Raw genomic sequence first — 10,753 nt, 5'->3', positions numbered from 1 at the left:
CAAGCCAGGGAGCTTATTTTCCAGATTTCCAGAATATTTCAAGATTTTCAGGGGACTCAATAAGCAATATTCTGAAAAACACAAATGTTGTTCCAGATATTCAGGTATATAGTGGTCATGTGGCCGGCATGACTAAACACCAAGGTGCACGGAATGCTGTTACCTTCCCACCGAAGTGCTACCTATTTATCTACTTGCAATTTCTTGCTTTCGAACTGTTTGGTTGGCAGGAGCTGGAACTAGAGACGGGAGCTCACTCTGTCATGCGGCACACTCGGGTCTCGAACTGCTGAACTACCGACCTTCCACAGCCTGCAGTTCAGCATCTTAACCACTTGAGCCACCACAGCTCCCTGTTTATTGGTACTCCAGGGTAATTGGCCGGCCACTGTTTGAAACAAGATGCTGGATTCCATGGGCCAATGGTGGTACATCTCCTGTGGAATGCCATCCCCAAGGAGGCTCACATGGTGCTTACCTTAATTTCTTTTAGGTGCCAGGCGAAAACATTCCTCTTTACCCATTCTTTTGACTAAAGGTGTTTTTTTCTAAATCTCTTAAATGTTTATGTTCTGTTTCTGGCCCAAAGATCTTTTTATCTACATCATTTTAGGCTGCTCAATATGTATTTTATGCTGTTGTTATGCCCTGGCTTGTTTTAAAGGCTTGGCTTGTTTTTAGTGACTTGTTTTAATGGCATCAATTGGTTTTAGTGGCTTGGTCAATTGCTTTCTATCTAGTGGTTTTGTTTTATTGTTGTAATCTGCCTTTAGTCTGGAGAAGCAGCATAGAAATTTGCTAAATAAATAAGATGACTGGTCTGATCCAGCAGGGGTCTCCTTATCTCCTTAGTAGATACCAGAAACTACTGTAGAAATATTAGTAACACTATGATCATGTTTCTACATAAACCAATTGAACTGATAGGTTCTATTGATATTTTTGTGTGATGCAGCTATTAAAGTTAATAAACTCTAAACAAATCTAGTTTTAAATCAGACCTGTATAAATATAGGTAGAAATTTTCAGGCCACAAATCATGGATATATGAACATGTAGAGTTGCCAAATCAGACCATTGGTCCATGTAGCTCTGTGTCCAGGACTGGCCACAGTCCCAGACTCAGCTAGGGCAGATCAGTCCCTCCGCCCAATGCCAACCAGAGGGCATGTGAGCTGCAAGTGGCTGGTGAAAGTACGAAGATGTCCTACCTCCTTGCAGGAGATGAGGCACCACAGCAAATCAGCTGGCCCTCTCCCAAGTGAGAGGCTGGGGAAAGAGGTGGGAAGCACACTGCTGCAGGGAGAGGAAAGCCTTGGTGCACTCAAGGACCAGGCAGCTGCTGGTATGCCCATGGGAAAGAAATGAAGGATAGAGAATGGCTGCGGGAGTCAATCCGCCACTTGCCTGGGCAGGCAAGATCTAGAGTGCAGGGAGGATGCTGGGCAGGGCAGCCAGTGCCTGGTGTACCAGGTAAGGAGGGACCCACCCCACCTGGCAAGATGTGGGAAGGGAGGGGTGAAGGTGGAGAGGGGGCTGGGGCACCACTCCATAAAAGGGAGAGGTCCCCAAAGGCCAGGCAGGAAATGGACATGTAGGTTCTACTCTGGGGAACCAGCATGCTAGCGGGCAAGAGGAAGCCAGTGCATTAACCACCTCTGTGAACTATTTTGAAATCTGGGAAACAAGGGAGAAGGACAGGGCAATATCCAAGGGGCATGTGGCAGAGCAATGGCAGAGGGGCACTCTGATGAGGCCACTAGGGAGGTTGCCTCTCACTCAGTATAGTCTATAGTGTACTTCTTAAATTAAATTGGTGTACTTCTTAAATTTAACATCCTGCTATGAAGAAGGACCATCACTATTTTCAGAAAGACATAGATCAGAATCTGAGTGAGACATTCTGTATGCATTGGCATAGTTACAGACTGCAGATGCAAGTGTCTGTATTTTACAATGAGTTCTGCTGACATCATTATATGCAGATACTGTTACCACAGAAACTCCATTCCAGTTTGGTCCTTGAACCTGTCAAACAACTTTAATATGCTGTATGCTGATTTGCTGCTCACCCACTGCCTGTATGTATGGACTGGTAATATCCATTTCAAGGTATCTGAAGAAGTGTGCTTGCACACAAAAGCTTATACCTTGAATGAAACTTTTTTGGTCTTAAAGGTGCCACTGGACTCAAACTTTTTTTGCCTGAATCTGTCCTCTTCAGATGTATTCTTAGACACATTTGGACTCTCTAACTTGGGTTTGGAACACTCACTGAGAACTGCAACCAATTTCAGCAAATTAAGTTCAGTGTTGGGGAAAACTTCTTCCTGCTCCTGAAGCCTGGCTAGTTTGGAAAATTGACACGGACACGCTTGCCAATTACGAACAGCAGAGTATGTTATTTAGGGCTCTTTACCTCAATAGTGTGCAAGCAGTCTCAGTGTGTCTCTAATGCACTACAAGTAACCATGAAACAACCAGATCTTTTCCAAAACTAAATTTAACTGCCTCTGAACAAACAGAGGGGATGAGACTGCACAGTTCTGGCTGGCAGAGTAGTGGTAGTTACAGGAGCCAGCACAAGAGAATATCAAAGAAATACTTGTATAGTCCAGGAATTCAGGATGAGTCCAGGATCCGAATCTATGGATTTTGTGGCTCTGACTGGGTTAAGGGCAGAGGGACTTCCCAGAAAGTTAACAAAAGGTGATTGCATCCAGGCAGGGGTGGACAAAAGGGCTGGCAGGGTGGAGGTTTCACCCCTGCCTGAAGCAGGCTGGTAGGAGACATTCAGGCAAGGTTAGTAAAAAGTAATCAAACCTAGCTTGATAGTAATTAGATTTTGCACTCAGGATGACTTGCACTTGTTAATGAAATTACCTTGATAGACCAAGGTGGGTGCCCAGCTTTTCGAGCCACTATGACAATGGGTAGACATACAGGTATCCCATCAGTCACCCAGTGAAGGGTTTGGTCATTCATTAGCATAGCCTAAGAAAAGCCTTGGCCTTACCTTCTCCAAAACAAGGAATTTCTAGCTCCTAAAATGGCTGCAAAAGTGAATTTAACCAAGATGGAGTCAGGGCAGACTGCACACATCTAGGAAGGGGACCTTGGTAACAGCACAGTAAATGGGGGGGGATGATAAAAACATAGGGTTGGAAGCACCATTTAGACCATCTAGTCAACCATGTACCCCCCATAACACACAATACTCTTTGTCTTATAATGTGAGCACATTTTCCATCAATAATTTTTATATGCATGTGGTTATCTTGTGGATATATAAATGACTCTGCTCTGATTTCTCTTCCACAGAAAGATAATTTAAGCATCATGAATGAAAATCCCTTCATTGAAAATTCCTTTGTAGGCCAGAATTATTAATATACCAAAACATATGATGTAACAGTCCATCGTGAATATCAGCTCATTTGCCTTGATGCAACCACAGGAGAGATTATTGCTAAATCAGCAAAAGGACTGAGAGATTATGTGGCAGTGGCATTGCTCAAAGCTGCTATACTGAACAGAAATGAATGGCAAGGGGATGTGACTGTGTTGGCTCAGCTGTATGACATTCTACGGTCCTTTTGGCCATTCAGGACCAATTATATCTGTACAAGCTTACCATCTATATTTGATTCTTATAATTAGATTGTAACCAACAAGCAGCATAGCAGGATGAATTTACTCAATTTGGATTCTACAGTAGTCCATTCATTTTCATGAACCACTCTACTGCTCAGATATACAGGATCTGGACCTTAATCCTCAGAAATTAAACTATTTCAGCTTCCCTGCCTGGTGAACTGGGCTTTTAAAACATTATGTAAATTTTGTTATATTCTTACCTTGCTAGAAAATAAATAGGATATATGGCATGAACTCTAAATCATCTGACATGTTTGCAGTCACCTAACTCAATTTATTAATTATATGTTGCACCACCTGTTCCTATAATAATAATTCCAGACTATGTTTCGTAGCAACAGTTGGAAGTATTACGCTTCAAGCATAATAATAAAAAAGAAAAACCCTTTAATATTTAGATTTTGAAAACTTCTGCTGCGTGAACAAGACCTTTTCATAGAATTTCAGCTTACAGTAGGAGGACAGATACACCAAAAATGGGAAAAGTCCTCGTCAACCAAGTCTCCATTAAATTTTATATACACTATTATTATCTATGTGTTAAACTGAGTTTAAAGTTAGGTAAAGTTAGAAGTCAGAAAGTAAATCCATCTTGTTGTCTTTCTTTATACTTTTAACCCAGAGGTATAAATGTGCCTCACTTTTCAGAATAAGATGATCTAAATCCTTCTCATTGGCTTCCCTCCCATTTGGTCTCAAAAGTTAACAAAAGATGACTTATTTTGAACAGAGATTCTCAACAAAATTGTATAGAGGTGCAACATTCACACATTCAAGTAAACATCACAAAGCATCTTTTTGCTTCTGAAACATAAACCACTGTCATAATGACCATCTGCTGGCTGTAGGTTTCTAACACACCATGACCTATGACATTTATGACAAATTACGCGCCAAAGTGCAAGAGACGGCTTGTTAAAATGAAGCCCGAGGCCCAGAAGTTCACAACCACTCTTGTCTTTAAAAGCATGGGTTAAACGTGAACAAGAAACAGTTTGGACAGAAAACAGACATGGCAATGGCAAAAAGGAAATGAAGTCCTAATCCTCTAACCCTTTGACTTTTTGCAGCTTGCTGTGCAGCAATGTGCTTTCAACCATTAAACTACCTTAACCTTCTGAAGAGCAAAATCAGTTCAAATTGCCTGCAAATTTGCACATCACCACACAAGACTTAGTTGATTCCTGTTTTTGAAAACAGAACAGAAGACAGGCACTGAACATTATAATTTTTAACAAACAAAATAAATTTCCCTATCACCTCCTGTGCACAGTAAGAGGGGTGTCGCACACCAACAATGTGAAGAAACACTTTTCAAAGTCATGAAGCTAACTGATAAAAACAAACACACAAAATAAAACAAAGTCATGCCAATTTGATAGACCTCCCCTCCTCTCCAACTGGCTAATTTATGAAGACATCTAAATAGATTTCCATTTTTAATCCCCCCTCCATATAGTAGTCTGTATAGGACTAATTGTTTCCTTTTAGTGTCAGGATAGCCATGTTGGAATCTTCTTTTACAAGTTGCAACATTCTCATCTTTTTTGAGTAGCAGAAGTATAATTGTGAGGTTTCTTGACACTCTGGAAACAGGACTGCTGAAAGTCACCATGGCCCCCCCATTTGAACCTGATCCAATCCAAATATCTTAACAAACAAATCACTGGGCTGGCTGTTACCATTCATCTATACTAATAAAAGAATCTGCATGTCCATCTGTATGTCCATTTGAGGCAGGCATAACTCATCAGAAAACAAAACTAGGAATCTCAGAATTGGCTACTAGTTTAGGATGATCCTGGGAATACTGAGGCCAAAAATGAAAGGAATTGAAATATCCTGGATCAGGTTATCTCTGACCACCCCCATGCTATTTACAATGGAAGCTAAGCTTAATTCTAACTTCTGTTTCTCTTTTATCACCACTAAAGCAGATTGTTATTCTATTCTCATGCATGTAAAGGGGAAAGTGCATCATTTTACTACCTTGATAGATTATGGGGAAATATTAACGCCACCTCTTCTGTTCGTAATATTAACAAAAATTTTCTGCTATACTACTATTATATATATTCTAAGTTGCCAACCAGGATGGACAAGAAGGAGCTAGGGTTACCAGCCTCCAGGTGGGAGCGGGTATCCCCTGGTTTTGTGGGCTCTTGCCCACTACCAGCCAGTTGGCTAGCAAGGGAAGCCCCGCTCCCAAAAGTCACAACCTGGTGTGATGTCCCCAACATGATGACATCATGCAGAAGTGATGTCATCACACCAGGGACATTGCACAATGACACTCTGGTATTTTGGGCAAAACTCTATGGTAGCCATGGAGTTTTGCCCAAAATAGCAGACTGTTGCCATGATATGTCCCTGGCATGATGATGTCACTTCCAGATGACAGCATCATGTCAGGGATGTTGTGTGTGGTGACATCACCCTGCCCCCCCACTCAAAGAAAGCTCCTTCCCACCCCCCACCAGTAAGACCCTAGGACCTGGCAACCCTAGAAAAAGCTGAGACCAAAACTGAAAAATTAGTCGGGGGGAGAAAAAAAATAGAAGTAGGGATAGATGAACAGCAGATCATGAAAGGAACACAGTATTTAAAAGAGAGAAATTAAGGAAAAGACAATGAACATTCTTTTTTTAAAAAGTTTCCTACTACACACTTAACAGGGCTGTCCCTTTGCAAGATCTTGCTGCACAGACAAAACCATGAAGCTGGGTGGAACTTAAGGATGAGGGAAACCATAGAATGGTAGAGATAACAACCTTATCAGGAGGCTCGCTGGCAAGATCTTGCGGCACAGACAAAACCATGAAGCTGTGTGGAACTAAAGGATGAGGGAAACCATAGACCGGTAGAGATAACAACCTTATCAGGAGGCTGCATCCTAGCAATAACTGTAGCTTGTCCTGGCTGGCCTTGCATTGCTCTAATACTGTTTCAGCTGGATCTGAGAAGCAAGGGTTTCCCTCAGTCTCCTAGTAAACATTGTAGAAAGACCCAACCAACAGAGTCAGAAGAACTTGGCACTTTTGCATTCCTGTTCTAAACCAGATGTTATCCCAATTCTGAGTAAGTGATACAGGGATGGGAGTTTCATACAGCAAATTCCATTCCATTAATGAGTCATCTCTGAAGTGCTCTGACCATTTCAAACAGTGCAGCTTTTCCCCCCAACCAAAACCAAAAACCAACCAAAATCAAGGAAGACTGTGTGGCGAAAAAGGGCAAGGGGGGGGGAGTGGCACTATTGGAAGCACTACAGATATTTTAAACAGCAGACTACAGCAATTCAGAAGCACAAAGAAGAGGTGAAAACAGAAGAAAGCAGTTTACCTTAAAATAGGCTTGCCAGTCCCCAGGTGGGGGCAGGGGATCCCCTGCTTTTGCTGGCTCCAGCCCACAGCCGGCTGTTGGGGGAAAACCCACCCGAAAACAGATGTCCCTGAGCAACATCACCAACATGCTGATGTCATTTCCGGAACTGATATCATTGCATCGCTGATGTTGGGGGCAACACTTGGCTCTTTTGGGCAAAACTCTATGGTTTGTAAGCCATTTTTTCCATAGAGTTTTGTCCAAATATTAGACCATTGCCCTGACATCACTGACGCAATGACATCACTTCTGGAACCTTGGAATGCCCCCAAATCCCCCCACTGGCAGGAAGAAGGCACCTGACAACCCTACCTCAAAAATGGCTCAACCCCACTTTGACTCACAATGGCCCCGGTCACACGGAGCATTAGGCATGCTAGAGAGACGGAAGATAGGTGGATTTTCCAGGTGCAATCTCACCGCCACATCTGGGAAGCGTACAGCTCCCAAGGCTCACCCGAGGCTTCACTCAGAAGATGCACTGTAAAAAACTAGTACCTCCGAGGTACTAGATTACAGAAACCGCGGGGCAAGGGTGGGCGTCAGATCACGTTTCTGGTGTTAGCTCGTGGCATCCGGCGCCCGCCCATGTCCCGTCACGAAAACCTTTTTTTTGTCAAGTCTCCATGCTTCTCCAAGCTTCTTTGCCGCGCCGCAGGAGTGAGGTATGATCGGCACCTCCCCCCAACCTCGGGACGTTGGCGGGACGTCGGGCGGGATGTTTGATCCGGCTGCCACGCGGTAGTTCGCTCTGGGGCAAACAGCCACGCCTCCCCCCGCGATATCCGCCCCGTGTGACCGGGGCCAATAATGGGTTTATCAGCTGCCTAGGGAAGAAGTGAGCTCCCTCTCACTGGCAGTCTTTAAGCAGCAGCTAGACAAACACTTGTCAGGGATGTTCTAGGCTAATCCTGCATTGAGCAAGGGGTTGGACTAGATGGCCTGTATGGCCCCTTCCAACTCTGTGATTCTATTATTCTATGATGCAAGCAGCTTTGCATGAAAAGGTAAATAAAATCTGTTAGCAGCCAGTTGCAAGAACAGTTGTGTCTGAAATGACAAAAAATGAGTCAGCAACTGGCTACTAAAACAGATTACAAAGGCTGTTTGAAAGGGGCCCTCCTGTTTACTGTGCTGTGTTTTCCTTGTGCCACTTGTGGCTGCAGTGTAGAACTGCATTAAAAGTTTTTTTAAAAAAATTTAAGTAAGTACATTTAGTGACTGCAGTATGAGGCTGGCTTCAGGGGTCTTCCAGCTGATTTGGTCCCCAAGAATTTTGTCCCCTCAAGTTCCCCCCCTCTCCTTGGAAACATCCTAACATGCAAGATTTTACATTAGGCATATGATTACTAAAGCCCAATACTTGCTACTAGTTTAGTAATGCCTGTGAATAAATACTTTCCTAATCTTCATGGCTGAGGTATCTATTTATCACATTTTTAACCTGCCATTCCTTCATGGAGCTCAGGACAGTATATATGGATCCTCCTTCCACATTTTATCCACATAATAACCCTATGAGGTAAATTAAGCTGAGGAGAGTGATTGACCTAAGGCTAGCCAGTGAGCTTCTTGGCCAAGTGGAGATCCAGGTCTCCTTAGTGTTAACCTCTACATCACACTTGTTCTCCCTTATTTTTTGTACCAACTTATACTTGTTGATCCAAGTAACAGGACAATTACACCTAGTTACTCAACAAGAAAGGGTCTGTTTCCACTTCCTGTCAGTAGCACAGACCCCACAGGCCCTGCCTCAAATATGGCAATGATCACATAGGAAAATGGTAGCATGGATCATGTTGTAGCTTCAGCAGTTGTGGGGTGGCTGTCAGCTGTACCAGTTCTCATGAATGTCATGCTAACAAGCATTTCTCTGGTTGAAGAAGCCCTTTAGCTATATGAATGTAAATGACACTACATGAACTGAGACTCAGTTTTCCTATGCAGTGGTACTGATCATACTGATCATATGCATAGGTTGTTGACAGAGATGTAATTCAAGGATAAATTGTTTTATTTAGGATTTCTCTAGAACAATACAAATTGTTAGTAATATATCTATGTGGCTCATTATTATTAAAATAATATAAATTAATGATGAGGGTTAATATGTAACACTGGATGCAAGTTAATGCATAGACAATTATGTCATTGCGGAGACAGGAATAGATAATCTGCCTGTATTTTCTAGCATTGTGATAACATGAATTAAAACAGCACTATTTTACATGATGTACATGCTGTTCCTGAAAGGCAGTTTTCAGCATTAAAACTATTTTGAAATATTTTAAATTACTTACATTATAAATATTATAATATTATTGTATAAAAATAAATAAATGAAATACTTCAGAAACCTAATCTAACTTGTCTTTACAAAGCAAGGACAACTAGAAATCTGTTCTTAACCAGTATTGTATAATAATAAATAAATGAAATACTTCAGAAACCTAATCTAACTTGTCTTTACAAAGCAAGGACAACTAGAAACCTGTTCTTAACCAGTATTTTGTTTATTTCCCAACAGGTTTTCCCTTTTCCCCCAAAAGATTTACGGCTTTTGTTTCATCCCTCACAGTATTTGGATGAGAACAAAAGCAAGTTAAGATTTTTTAAAATTAAAATCTGAATTTTGAAAATATGGTGCTGAGAGATGATAATTTAATACAGCAATAATATAGACATTCTTAAACTCTTAATCTGAATTCTACAGCACACAGAAGATGAATCTACATTGTAAACCACCCTGAGCCCTGCGTAAGCAGGGAAGGGCGGTTAAGAAATCTAATGAAATAAATAAATAAATACTTAAGATATTCAGCCAATGTTATGGCACCATGTAATTAAAAAATTAACCACCCCTTCCAAATGATGATGAAAAGGCTGACAATCTGTTGTCTTCTTTAATAATTTTTAAGACAAGTATGCATGTAAAATATTTGGGCTGAGTTTTCCAGTTCAATCCAGCCACTGCCTGATATTCCATGCACTATGTTCCTTTCCCACTCAAATTACTTCTGTATTTTCTCCTATTAGTCTCTCTTATATTAAGACTGTCCTAATTATGGTAACAGTTTGAAGAGGTCATAAACATGACTGATAAGTCTTATCCAGTTCCCAGTATTTGAAATTTTGTTCTCCAAAATGCCTTGACATCAGAATTGACTGTGCACTTCGACAACAGAACCCAAATGTTTAGAAGCCACCAGCAAATCCCAAATTCATGGAGTTATCTTGGAAAGTCTCACATTTATCTAAGTTTGGTCACTTTATGTTACATGTTCTACGGTACATTTTGATTTGAGAAAGGGCAGCACAATCTCGTTTCCTACTAACTGGAACAAATTTTAAATTTGATACTGTTTCTATGAGTTTTTCTCCTTGTTATATTAAAAATTATTTGTCATGATGAGTAAGAGATCGGATATACTCAAAGAACAATGTCTTTGACATAAAAGTTTGCTTTCTGTAACATATTCTATAAACTAAAAAACAATCATTTAAATTTCATAGTAATTAATACACTGGTACAGTGGAGAAGTTTTGTGACTTTTCTTAAAAGTGTAATATTTCCACTTGTAAACAGTGGATTTGAAAACCATCAGTCTCACAGTAGGAGCAAACATCTGCAAGGATGGATAGTGCCTTTAAAATATACAGAATCAACAACAACAGAAAATGTTTCGGGACCTGCCAAAAGGACATAACTGTG

The sequence above is a fragment of the Gekko japonicus genome, unplaced genomic scaffold (assembly GCF_001447785.1).
Source record: "Gekko japonicus isolate JY-2015 unplaced genomic scaffold, Gekko_japonicus_V1.1 scaffold620, whole genome shotgun sequence".
NCBI classification, from domain to species: domain Eukaryota; kingdom Metazoa; phylum Chordata; class Lepidosauria; order Squamata; family Gekkonidae; genus Gekko; species Gekko japonicus.
The sequence above is the reverse complement of the archived record's forward strand: the minus strand, read 5'-3'. Positions refer to the sequence as shown.